The sequence below is a fragment of the Beta vulgaris genome, chromosome 4 (genome assembly GCF_026745355.1).
Source record: "Beta vulgaris subsp. vulgaris cultivar EL10 chromosome 4, EL10.2, whole genome shotgun sequence".
NCBI classification, from domain to species: Eukaryota; Viridiplantae; Streptophyta; class Magnoliopsida; order Caryophyllales; family Amaranthaceae; genus Beta; species Beta vulgaris.
In genome coordinates, this window is record NC_079205.1 from 7,262,475 (window position 1) to 7,276,151 (window position 13,677).

The following is a 13,677-nucleotide window of genomic DNA, read 5'->3' on the forward strand; positions in this document are numbered from 1 at the left end:
TACTCAGAATCACGATCTAGGCCAAAAAGAGTATACTGCACTAAATCCTGGTTCGACACAGAACACTAAATAGCAGCAAGGGAATCAATAATCACCTTAATTTCCCGTAAATATCCATCCATTGTCTGGGAGGCAGTCTTTTTAATCCGAGTTAAACGTCCCTTTAATTCCATAGATCTGGCCATACTAGCATGCATAAATTTAGATTGTAATCTAGTCCAAATTTCTACAGAGGTAGATAAATCATGAACATCCACAAAAACATCCCTAGATAAAGTGGCAAAAATCCATGATTTTATTTGTTGATCCACACGCAACTATTCATAGAACTGATTATTAGGAATAGAAACACCATGTTCATCAATAACAGTGGCAGGAGGAATAAGATCAGAACCATCAACCATAACAAGTAGATTATGGGAAAGTAATAAACAAGTAATTTGGGTTTTCCATAATAAATAATCCTCAGGGGAAGAGAGAGTTATTGTTACCAAATTACAAAGATTCGGAGCTGAAATTTGATGGAAACCAAGAGTATGTGTCGGGAGGTTCGCGGTGAACAACGACGGTGTGGATGGGGGCTGCGAGAATCCAGGTGGATAGCGCAGCGGCGTGCGGGATGATGTTGCTGGCGAGGCGGCGTCAAGACCGGAGTACATCGCAGCGGCGGTGTACGACGAGGATGGGCCAGCGCAAAAAAGAAGCCGCGAAGAGAAGAGTGCAGCGCTGGGCTGCGGGCCGGAGGAGGCGACCGTGGTCGCGGTATATATCGGCGGTGGTGGTGTCGTGCGGGTCGACGTGGACGGCGAGGAGGCGGAGTAGTTCGCCGGAGAGTAGCCGGAAGAGGGCGTCGAGGCACAGGCAGCAAAGATAGGTTGCGAAAAGGAGCCCGCATAGGGCTGAGTGCCGACAGCAGCGGCGAAGGCCGGTGCGGAGGTGGGCGGCGCCGACGAGTTAGTCGGGGCGACGGAACTGGCTGCCGAAAGAGACTGCGTGAAGGCAGCAGAAGCGGAAGGGGTCGACGGAAATTCCATGGCCCAGAAGAGAAGCAGTTCCCGTTTTTTTTTTGTGTTTTTCTTTTAGAAGAACCTAAGCTCTTGATAGTTGATACCATGTACAAGTGTGGGAATAATTGTGTGTTAACCTGTTGTAGGTTAACCTGGCATTCAATATATATAGTGTTTATAATACAGATCTATGACTATGAAAGTACCTTTCTACCCTTTACAATATAATATTATCCCTTTACATATAATATTATCCAATACTAGCATCACAAATGTTGAGATAAGGAATGCCCTTTTTGCTACGGATGCTAATAAGGCACCAGGAATGGATTATAATTTTCATTTTTAATAAGCTGCTTGGCATATAATTGGCAATGATGTGACTAATGCAGTTTAACATGTAATTTCTTTCAAAGCAATTTTTTTGCCTAGGAGTGTTAAATGTACTTATGTCTCTCTTATACCTAAAACTACCAATGCTTGTTTTATGAAAGATTATATTGCTTGTTTTTTTTTTTTTGAGGGGAATTATATTGCTTGTTACTCTGTGATCATTTCCAAGGTTTTGACAAACAGGATGCAACAAATATATCGGAAAAAAGGGGTTAGAGTATGGATTGGTCTTAAAATACTTTATTTTAGGCTTATTTTTTATTCTTTTCTCAGTCCGTACCAATTAAAGCGGGTATTAGTCACCATAGCGTATTCCATGTGGAGACACGATTTTGTGTCTATAATAGCTATTAAAATAAATGGAGGGAGTATATGATTGATTGAGCAATTAGTGGTAGCTGTAGATTTTAAAATTACTGTGAAGTATCTTCTTAAATAAAACTGTTATTGAATTAGTGTTGCTGTATAAATGATCCATTGTCTTAATAAATCATGTGCTGGAAATTGGTTTAATTACATTGGTCTTAATTAAATCAGGCTCAATTTTAATTATCGTCGTGTATAATCGTCTATCAAACTCATCATATTTGTTTTAAATATATAAAATTAACAACTCCGAATAATAAATGCGGAACAAATTGGTTTTGTATGAGAAATTAGACGCGCGTACCCATGCAATCCCATGCTTCTCTCAAAAGCAATAAATCAAGAAATTTTTTTGAGAATAAATATTACAAATCTTGAACATGCTATTATTTAATTATCAACATAATGTTCAATTACCTCAATAATTGTGTTGGAAATTAGTTTGATTACTTTGGTGTTAAATCATGCTCAAATATAATTATCATCATGTATCATTGCATATCAAGCTTGTCATAATTATTAAAAAGAATGAAATCAACGATAACTCTAAATGTTTGATAATAAACTCTATTTTTGAAAATGTGGTGTTTTAGGATGTGAAGATACGAATCATGTATCTGAGTCTTTTGCGTGATCCTATGGAGAGTGGAACATCAATTTATCCTACCTGTCAGAATGCTTTTTTTCACCCAGATCTAGGTAGTTCTACGTCTAGACCGAAAAATTAAACAATTTTTTGGTCCAAAATTTTTGAAGTTTGATTTTCCGTCCAGATTGAGAATAATTTTCTTTGGCTTTTACATAACTTCTATAGAAAATTATTATTATATTATTAATAATAGTTATATTTTTATATATTAGATAGAATGGATCTCCATGATATCTTGACAAGATGTAACAGATTCCGACATATCTTTTTCTTTTCAACTTGGAAGATGATAGTACAGAAGTGTTGATGATGAAACATAGTGAAATAATAAATCCGCCGTCAAAAGTTCTTGCAAATCAGCTTTTTCCAAACGTCACCATTGGTAGCTTAAAAGACAAAACGGGTAAACAGATTCAGGTGCATCTCTCTATGTCAATGACAAGTGCAAGATGCTAGCTCATGTTAAACATCTTGAGGACTGTTTTTTAGTTTCACAACACTCCTTTTAGAACTATAATGGAGGAGAAATCCATGTACATCTGTTCAGGAGACAACATAGGCTTACTTCTTTTGAAGAAAAGAGTAAGATTTTATACTTTTTTTTTAAATGTTTGATAATAAACTCTATTTTTGAAAATGTGGTGTTTTGGGATGTGAAGATACGAATCATGTATCTGAGTCTTTTGCGTGATCCTATGGAGAGTGGAACATCAATGTATCCTACCTATCAGTATGCTTTATTTCACTCAGATATGATTTTCCGTCCAAATTGAGAATAATTTTCTTTGTTGGCTTTTACATAAATTCTACAGAAAATTATTATTATATTATTAATAATAGTTATATTTTTATATAGTGAAAGTATTGGGTCAGACCGTCTGACGTATTGTTTACTGTCAGACGGGCTGAGCCCAATACATCTTCTTTCTACTTCATTTTTAGGTCACATTCTCTCTCCTCTTTCTTCTTCTTCTTCTCTGAATTTTCATATTATCCACCCAGTTTCGATTCTTGAGCTGCAATAATTTCATAATCTCCTTTTATAATCCAAAAACCAACTCCTTGGAAAAGAAAGGTATGGTCAAAGTGTTGCAAAAAATCGAAGTCGTGTTTCGAGAAATCATTGGAGATGACCCATCCACTGAGGAACATTACGGGAAGCTTGCTGACGAGATTCATGAGAAGATTAATGATCTTATGAATTCTCCAAAGCTATCCTCTTATGCTACGGGGGCTGCTGCATTTTCATCGAAGGATGATTTATCATGGAACCAAGTTTGTGAAAGAGAAGATCCCGCCCAGTGTAGACGTAAATAAAATGCTAACAGAAGGAACAGAGAGGGAGAGAAATCAGCAGATCCCCGCGAGTAGCTTACGTTTCTTGCCATTGAAATTCTTAATCTCAATCTCCATTCTTTATTGATCTAACAAAGAAGAAAAAAAATCAGTTAAGAGGAATGAAGAAGAAGGAGAAAGTGAGAGAAAGCAGAGGTTAGTGTTTTGTTTTTCAGTTGGACTTTGTTTTGTTTCAGTTGGACTTTGTTTTCTTTCAGTTGGACTTTGTGTTTCTTTCAGTTGGACTTTGTTTTGTTTCAGTTGGACTTTGTTTTTTTTTCAGTTGGACTACCTGAAAAAAAATGAAGACTACCTGAAAAAAATGAAGACTACCTGAAAAAGAATAAAGACCAACTGAAACCCAAAGTAAGTCTAACTGAAGTACAAAAACCAACTGAAAAAAAAGAAGACTAACTGAAAACAAAATGAAGACTATCTGAAAAAAAAATTAAGACTACCTGAAAAAAAAATAAGACTATCTGAAAAAAAATTAAGACTAACTGAAAAAAATTGGAACCACATGAAAGTCGTCCGACCAAAAATTATGGTCGGACGAGTCCGACACAATACGTTCGAATGGATCTCCATGATATCTTGACAAGGATGGAACAGATTCCGACATACCTTTTTCATTTCAACTTGGAAGATGATAATACAGAAGTGTTGATGATTAAACATAGTGAAGTGAAAAATCTACCGTCAAAAGTTCTTGCAAATCAGCTTTTTCCAAACGTCACCATTGGTAGCTTACAGGACAAAACGGGCAAAAAGATTCAGGAGCATCGTCTCTATGTCAATGACAAGTGCAAGACGCTAGCTCACGTTAAGCATTTTGAGGACTGTTTTTTAGTTTCACAACACTCCTTTTAGGCCTATACTGAAGGAGGAATCCATGTACATCGGTTCAGGAGACAACATAGACTTTACTTCTTTTGAAGAAACGAGTAAGATTTTATACTTTTTTTCTAAATGTTTGATAATAAACCCTATTTTTTAAAATGTGGTGTTTTGGGATGTGAAGATACGAATCATGTATCTGAGTCTTTTGCGTGATCCTATGGAGAGTGGAACATCAATTTATCGTATCTTTCAGAATGCTTTTTTTCACCCAGATCTAGGTATTTCTACGTCTAGATCGAATATATAAAAAGATATGCCGGAATCTGTTTCATCCTTGTCAAGATATCATGGAGATCCATTCTATCTAATATATAAAAATATAATTATTATTAATAATATAATAATAATTTTCTATAAAATTTATGTAAAAGCCCACAAAGAAAATTATTCTCAATCTGGACGGAAAATCAAACTTCAAAAATTTTGGACCAAAAAATTGTTTAATTTTCCGGTCTAAACGTAGAACTACCTAGATCTGGGTGAAAAAAAAACATTCAGACAGGTAGGATAAATTAATGTTCCACTCTCTATAGAATCACGCAAAAGACTCATATACATGATTCGTATCTTCACATCTCAAAACACCACATTTTTAAAAATAGAGTTTATTATCAAACATTTAAAAAAAAGTATAAAATCTTACTCGTTTTTTTCAAAAGAAGTAAAGCCTATGTTGTCTCCTGAACAGATGTACATGGATTCCTCCTCTAATAGAGGCCTAAAAGGAGCGTTGTGAAACTAAAAAATAGTCCTCAAAATGCTTAACATGAGCTAGCGTCTTGCACTTGTCATTGACATAGAGACGATGCTCCTGAGTTTTTTTGTCCGTTTTGTCTTTTAAGCTACTAATGGTGACGTTTGAAAAAAGCTGATTTGCAAGAACTTTTGACGGTAGATTTTGCACTTCACTAAGTTTCATCATCAACACTTCTGTATTATCATCTTCCAAGTTAAAAGGAAAAAGATATGTCGGAATCTGTTACATCCTTGTCAAGATATCATGGAGATACATTCTATCTAATATATAAAAATATAACGGTTTTTTCACCAAGTACCCCCAAGTTTTTAAAAAATTCACCTGGTACCCTCCAAGTTTCCAAATTCACAGAGTACCCCTAAGTTTCAAACTAATACACGGGGTACCCTTAAATGCCCTTAATGACTAACGGCGTTAACCACCGTTAGTCATTAATCCTAATTTTCTGCTTTAATCCTAATTAATCCCGTAATCTTAACCCTAATCCTAACTCCTACCCCTAACCTTAACACTAAACCCTAACCCTAACCCTAACCCACCACCCCACCACCCACCCTCCCACCACCCCTGCCCCCTCCCCCACCCCCGCAGCCCTCCCCCACCTTCGCGCCCTCGCGCCGCCTTGCTCCCCCACCCCCCGCAGCCCTTCCCCCACTCTCGCGCCGCCGTCCTCCCCCTCTCAGTTCAGTTCAGCACTCCCCTACCCCTCTCTCCCCATCGCGCGCCCCCCGACCTTCCCCCCACCCTCGCGCCAACCACCGCACCACCCCCTTCCATTTTCGAACCCACCGCCTGTGCCCCCCGCGCCGCCTGGAACCCCTTCTTCTTCCCTCAGTTTTTTTCGTTGTGGGGGGACTTTTTGCTTTGCGAAAATTGGAGGAGGGTGGTGCAACAGGGGTGGGGAAGGGGTGCGAAAATGGAAGCGAGGTGGTGTTGTGGTGGTGCGGGGGTGGGGGTGCACTCTGGGGGTACAGGTGTGGGGGAGGGTGAGATTTCAGGGGATGCGAAAATTGCGTGGAGTGGGGAGGGAGGGTGGGGGCTGCGGTAGGGATGGGGGTTGCGAGGGTGGGTTGCTGGGGTGAGGGAGGGGGGCTGGGGGTGGGACAGGGGGTAGGGGTGGTGGGAGGGTGGTTAGGTTTAGGTTTAGGGTTTAAGGTTAGTGTTAGGGTTAGAATTAGAGTTAGGGTTAGGGTTAGGGTTAGGGTTAGGGTTAGGGTTAGGATTAGGTTTAGAGGTTAATTAGAGTTGAAAATAGAAAATTAGGGTTAATGACTAACGGCGGTTAACGCCGTTAGTCATTAAGGGCATTTAAGGATACCCCGTGTATTAGTTTGAAACTTAGGGGTACCCTGTGAATTTTGAAAACTTGGAGGGTACCAGGTGAATTTTTTGAAAACTCAGGAATACTTGGTGAAAAAACCGTAGAAATAACATGTTCCAATGCAACCCCATGCATCTCTTAACTACATACCAAGTAACATAGTTTTGAGAATAAAAATACAAGTCTTGAATAAGACAATTATTTTATTAACACTTATAATAGTGCTTAACTTTGGAAACAAGGTTACACTCATGAATATCATTCAACATTTTAGATGTTTCTTTGTCTTGTTATTCTACCTCGCTTACCAAAGTACTCATCGAAAAAATCAAGCAACACCAATTTCATTTTGTTGGCCATCTGGATAAACCAATAGGGTTTCTCTATTGAAAACATATAGTATCCCCACGCAAACTCAACTAGCACACCACTGCCAAACTCCATTGTTATGATTACTGGCATCGACAAAATACTTCTATCATCTTCTGTAGTATCGTGATTATTATCGATGATATTTTTCGGGTGTCTTTCTCCACACTATGATAATAGTTGTCCACACAATTTGGGATTCACCTTGTATGAATTCACTGAAAATGTATTGAAGTTGTTACCATGAGGTATAGACCCCTCTAATAAATTATTAGAAAGAACTAAGACCCCAAGAAATGGTTATACTAACTACTCCTTAAGTGATACGACCAGTGAGCCTATTTGATAAAAAGTCCAAATCGCCAAGCAAAGATAATTTCCCAATTGATGGAGGATGTTCCCAATGAAGAGATTAAGGTTGCGGAGTGATCGTAACTGCCTTATTGCATCTGTCCAGTGAAGTTGTTGGATAGCTCAAAGATCGAGATCGTCACAATAAGTTTTTTATAATTTTGTTGTAACCCATTGAATGTCAATACCATAGAGTACGGATTGTATGGATCTTTCATGTATTCTGGACGCCCAACACCAGACTTGTTCATATTGTACATGGCCACAAAATTTTTGATATATCTTTCTGGCAACTTACCACAAAATTTATTGTTAGAGAGGTCGATAATCTGTAGCATTAGAAATGGGTGCTTGACTTTTGTGAGTTGATTATAGGACCGTGGAAGCCATTAAAACGCACACTGAAAACCTGGAGCTATGGGAGGTTGTTTAGCCATGAGGGAAATTTATCCGTTAACCTATTGTTATCGAGATTCCGGAGCTTCAACCTTCGACAGTTGGACAATAAACTTTAACACTAAAATTATAAAACCAATTGTCTAAGGTTGAAACTCCTGAATCTCGAGATACAGATAAATTTCCCTCATGGCTAGATAGCCTTCCACAGCTCCAGGTTTTCAGTGTGCATTTTAATGATTTATGGCTTCCATGGTCCTATAATTAGCTGACAAAGGTCAAACACCCATTTCCAATGCTACATATTATCGACCTCTCTAACAATAAGTTTTGTGGTAAGTTGTCAGGAAGATATATCAAAAAATTTGTGGCCATGTACAATATGAACGAGTCTGGTGTTGGGCGTCTAGAATTCATAAAGGACCCATACAATCCGTACTCTATGGTATTGACATTAAATGGGTTACAACAAAATTATAAAAAGCTTATTGTGAGGATGTCGATCTTTGAGCTATCCAACAACAACTTCACCATGAATATTGAAGCCATTTGGGTACATCACCATGAATATTGTTGTTGGATAATAACAACATTTGAAGGTTTGATTGGTGTTTAAGGAAACTAGGGAATTCATTAATATTGCAAGAGGATAGACCCAAGTAAGGTTAGACCACACAGCAGTAGGACTAACATACTTTACAGAAGCTAAATAAGTCGAGTTTGTGGAGACTAGCAAACATCTCAAGCTGCACCACGCCACTCAAGTTGTTGGATGAGATATCAAAAGACTCGAGGTTTACAAGCTGAGAAATCCATTGTGGAATCCGGCCTTGTAGATTGTTACCATCCAAAGTCAGTCTGTGCAGCTTTGATTCACTACTGTACTTCGTAACATTAACTAAGCCAAGCAAAGTAGTGAAGATTAGTGACAATGGTTAAAAGTTTTCAAGGATAGAAGAGTGAACAACCAAGATGGTATAGTTCCCTCAAGAAAATTAAAGTCTAGAATAAGAGAATCGATACTCAATAGATTGCTCATATTGATTGAAGAAGGAAGGTTACCTGTGAAACCATTGTTACTTGAGTCGATTTGTTCAGTGGTGTTCCACACCCATGTCGGAGTTGGACCATTAAAGAAGCAGCCAGATAAAGATCATTCCCTTAAATGGTGAGATTGGTAAAGATTTATGACCTCAAATGGGCTGCTCCAATCGCATGTTTCCAAGATGCTTGACTGAAGAGGCCAATTGTTACCCTCAGATGGGGTAAGTTGAAAATTTTCATAGGTAATTTCCCTCTCAAATTTGGTACCAAGCTGCGTGACTGATAAGTTGTCGTCATCGTCCTATGACGAGGTCTTTGCCGCGGCAGTTGGACAGTTATCCAACGCAGACTCGAGGGTGTGTGAAGGAAGCTTCATGGCACTGCTAGTGCTCAGAATCAGATGATGAATAAGCTACTCTGGTGTTTGAAGTAGAGTAGAATACTATTGAAATGATGCGGTAAAACATTGCTTCAAGCTTTTGTGATGTGGGTTAATGTTGTATTGTATAAAATGCAATGAATCTGGACTTTTATGATGGTTTCATTGGATGCTCCTGTTGCTTTCGGCTGTTTATTTCTACATTCAACTTTGGCAGCTGTTAATTAGTACTCCCTCTGTCTTTTTTTATTTGCTACAAGCACTTTTTTACAAAGACCAAGGAAAAGGGTGGGGACCACTGTACAGTGGGTGTGCAGTGGGTGTTTTGAAGAAAAGTAATTGTGGTTAATTAAGTTGTGAAAAAGCAGATTAGAAGGCAAAAAAAAGAGTTGGCCCACATTTGCTTTAAGGTAGGCGCCACTTTTATAGAAAGAGGGATTTCATTTCCCTCCAAAATTTTTATACAAGCAATACAACTAAAATATTCTGTTACAATTATACAACCAAAGGGAACTAAAATTTTCCCTCCAAAATTTTAAAGGTAGATTACATAACAGGTATTGAAATTTTACCCAAAAATTCGAACTTAAGGGGGAATTGAATTTTCCCCCAAAAAACATGAAAAAAATCCTAAGAAATTGTGGACTATATATACACAACCACTTTTACACTTGCATTTATTATTTTCACCACTTCCATCAACATAACCAAAGAGACCAACCAGCAGCCAGCCACCACCACCATCAAAGACACCAACCAACAGCTTAAACCACCATAAAAAGCACCCACCAGTAGCCATTTCATTGGGGGGGGGGGTTTGGGTAGATTAACTCTCAGAGCAAAATCATCATAGAGTTTTATACAAGCCATTTCTGATTTCATAGCTTCACTTGAGGAAAGTGTGGAAGCTTTCTCAGCTTGAACATGTCTGGCATCCATAGCTTAGCTATGGCCCCCTAGACAGTTCTACTGATAACACTTCAACACCATCCCCATCAGCTCTTAATTCACCACCAACTTACCCAAGTTTTGATCTGAATGACCCACTGCCAGAATCAGAACCAGAACCAGTACCACAACCATTACCAGACTTACAAGTTCAACCACAACAAGAGGCCTTTGATCTTAACAGAGCACCAGCAGCATCAAGTGAAGAAGAAGAAAATAACTTCTCAGCAATGGAACATGGGAATGATGAAGAAGAGTTTGTGGCTGAATGGTTAGATGATGATTCAGATGTACACGTCTCAGAATATAATTGGACAGATAGTGAATCAGAGGAAGAACATGAAGAACATGAAGAACAGCACCAGCCAGAAATAGTGGTCAACAGCACACATTTGACAACTATGATCCTAAGCTATGCAATCATATTTGGTTAACTCTACAACAAGTGATGAAGGAGACTCTAATAGTTAAGGGTAACAACAATTACCACATACCACATATGGGGAAGAAATCACTTGAGAGGAGGGGTGAGTTACCAACAAGTATTGTCATTAGCCCACAATTAGTAGAAGAGAGCAGAAAATGGGCAGAAGAAGGTCATCTTGAAGATGATCAAGAAGAAGCAAACTATGGGGATGAAGATTCAGATGATGGTATTGGGATAATATAAAGCAAAAACAGCAAGCAATGGGCATTTGAAGGCCAATTTTTTGGGCATTAGAGTGCAAGAACATTTTGTAAGTAAAATACAACATATATAGGTTGTTAAACATTTTGTATATGTAGTTAAAAACATTTTGTACTAAACCTTACATTTATAATATGTAAACATGTTGGGTTATGTTAAGTTAAAAAAAAGAAAACACTTGATATACATCCATAAAAAAACAGTTAGTAAAAATAAAAGTTCAAGTTTAGTTAGGTTTACAAAAACTGTAGTGCAAAAATAGTTAGTTAGTAAATAAAAAGTTCATGTGAGGTTAAGAACAAAAAACAGGGTATCATTGTATCAAACAAATGATGAGAAAAAAAGAAAATCAAATTGAACATTGTTTCAAAAAATTCAATTAGATTTCATTTTTTTCTCATCATATTTAAGACAAAATGATAATGAAGGCCAATTTAAAAAACACAGATCAAGGCATGATTTAAGTTCCTCTCAGGGAGTCCCCACTCATCCATATTACTCAACACATGCTATTAAAACAGAGGAAAAGTTGAAAAGAAGAGCACAAAAAATTGGTGGCAACATGAGTATACTGGTCTTAAAAGGCATAATGTCCTTAGTATAAATCATCTGACCTCATTCATCATTGAGGAACATAGTGCACCTCTCATGTAAACTTTATATGTCATTAAAACTAAATTGGACAGCCAAACAAAAACCAAAATATAACACAAATGCCTCATCAATTCTTTATACTACAATTCTATTCATTTTACCACTGATTAAATGCAAAATGGAGTAACAATTTGGATGTAACATCCTATTTCATCATAGAGGATCACACCAACACACACACAAATAAAGGCAAATGAACATATATATAACAAAATATCATATAAACAAAATAACAAGGGTAAAATGCACAAGTTTTAACAAATCAAGGCAAATATCATATAAACAGAACAATCAGGCTTAATGAACATGTTTTAACAATCAAGTGAAAATATCAATAAACAGAACAATCAAGGTAAAATGAACAGTTTTAACAAATCAAGGCAAATATCATATAAACAGAACAATTCAAGGTTAAATGAACATGTTTTAACAAATCAAGGCAAAATATCAATATAAACAGAACAATCAAGGTAAATGAACATTTTTAACAAATCAAGGCAAATATCATATAAACAGAACAATCAAGGTTAAATGAACAGTTTTAACAAATCAAGGCAAATATCATATAAACAGAACAATAAGGCTAAAATAACATATTTTAACAGATCAAGGCAAAATATCATATAAACAGAACAATAAGGCTAAAATGAACATGTTTTAACAATCAAGGCAAAATATCATATAACAGAACAATCAAGGCTAAATGAACATAAATAACAAAATATCATATAAACAGAACAATCAAGGTAAAATGAACAGTTTTAACAAATCAAGGCAAAATATCTATAAACAGAACAACTCAAGGCTTAAATGAACATGTTTTAACAAATCAAGGCAAAATATCATATAAACAGAACAATCAAGGCTTAAATGAACATGTTTTAACAAATCAAGGCAAAATATCATATAAACAGAACAACTCAAGGCTTAAATGAACTGTTTTAACAAATCAAGGCAAAATATCATTAAACAGACTAATGAAGGCTAAAATAACATTTTAACAGATCAAGGCAAAATATCATATAAACAGAACTAATGAAGGCTAAAATGAACATGTTTTAACAGATCAAGGCAAAATATCATATAAACAGAACAACTCAAGGCTAAAATGAACATATATATAACAAAATATCATATAAACAGAACTAATCAAGGGTAAAATGCACAAGTTTTAACAAATCAAGGCAAAATATCATATAAACAGAACAATCAAGGCTAAATAACATGTTTTAACAAATCAAGGCAAAGTATCATATAAACAGAACAACTCAAGGCTTAGATGTACATGTTTTAACAGATCAAGTGAAAATATCATATAAACAGAATAACTCAAGGCTAAAATGAACAAGTTTTAACAAATCAAGGCAAAATATCATATAAACAGAACTAATAAGGCTAAAATGAACATATAAACAGATCAAGGCAAAATATCATATAAACAGAACTAATGAAGGCTAAAATGAACATGTTTAACAGATCAAGTGAAAAAATCGTATAAACAGAACAACTCAAGGCAAAATAAACAGAAATTAGACAAATCAAGGCAAAATAAACACAAATTAAACAAATCAAGGCAAAATAAACAAGTTTTTAAACAGATCGAGGCATAAACAACATGCGTATAAACAAATCGAGGCTAAAACATGAAAAAAACACAAAAACCTAAACATGCAATCTAATCAAACGCAACCCCACAGGCAAAGCATGTTAAAAAAACTTCCTAAAATTTTAAAAACAAAGATTTAAGTTAAGGAGTGGACCGATCTGAGTCAAAATTTGAAAGGGGACTCTCCGAAACCATTTCGAGATGGTTTTATACCAAGAGAGGTAAGCTCGCCATGATTTAAAGCCTTCCGGAGGTGGATCTTCCAAGTTTTCAGGTTTTTTGCCCTCAAATACACCACCAAATTGAAGATCTGGTGGTTTTCTTGAAGGCGCGCCACAAGACCAACAAAACGAACCAAAATCCAAGGATTTTTTTGCAACCCTAGAATTTTTAGCCTCCGCATCTAACTCGTCCATCAAATCAAAGAGCCGTTTCTTTGATTTCGGAGTTAACTCATCCATGAAATACCCAAAATCACTCAAAATACCCAAGAAACAGGGGACTCGTTTCTGAA

General features: G+C 36.7%; 1 long non-coding RNA gene across 1 annotated transcript; it reads right to left on the reverse strand.

The window, feature by feature from the left end:
* Positions 1 to 6,913: 6,913 nt before the first annotated feature.
* On the reverse strand, positions 6,914 to 9,470 carry LOC109136441 (uncharacterized). Its single transcript, XR_002041356.2, has 2 exons — positions 8,907 to 9,470; positions 6,914 to 8,742 (listed from the first exon to the last, which is right to left on the reverse strand). It is a non-coding gene; the product is annotated as an uncharacterized LOC109136441 (long non-coding RNA).
* Between the last annotated feature and the right edge of the window lie 4,207 nt (positions 9,471 to 13,677).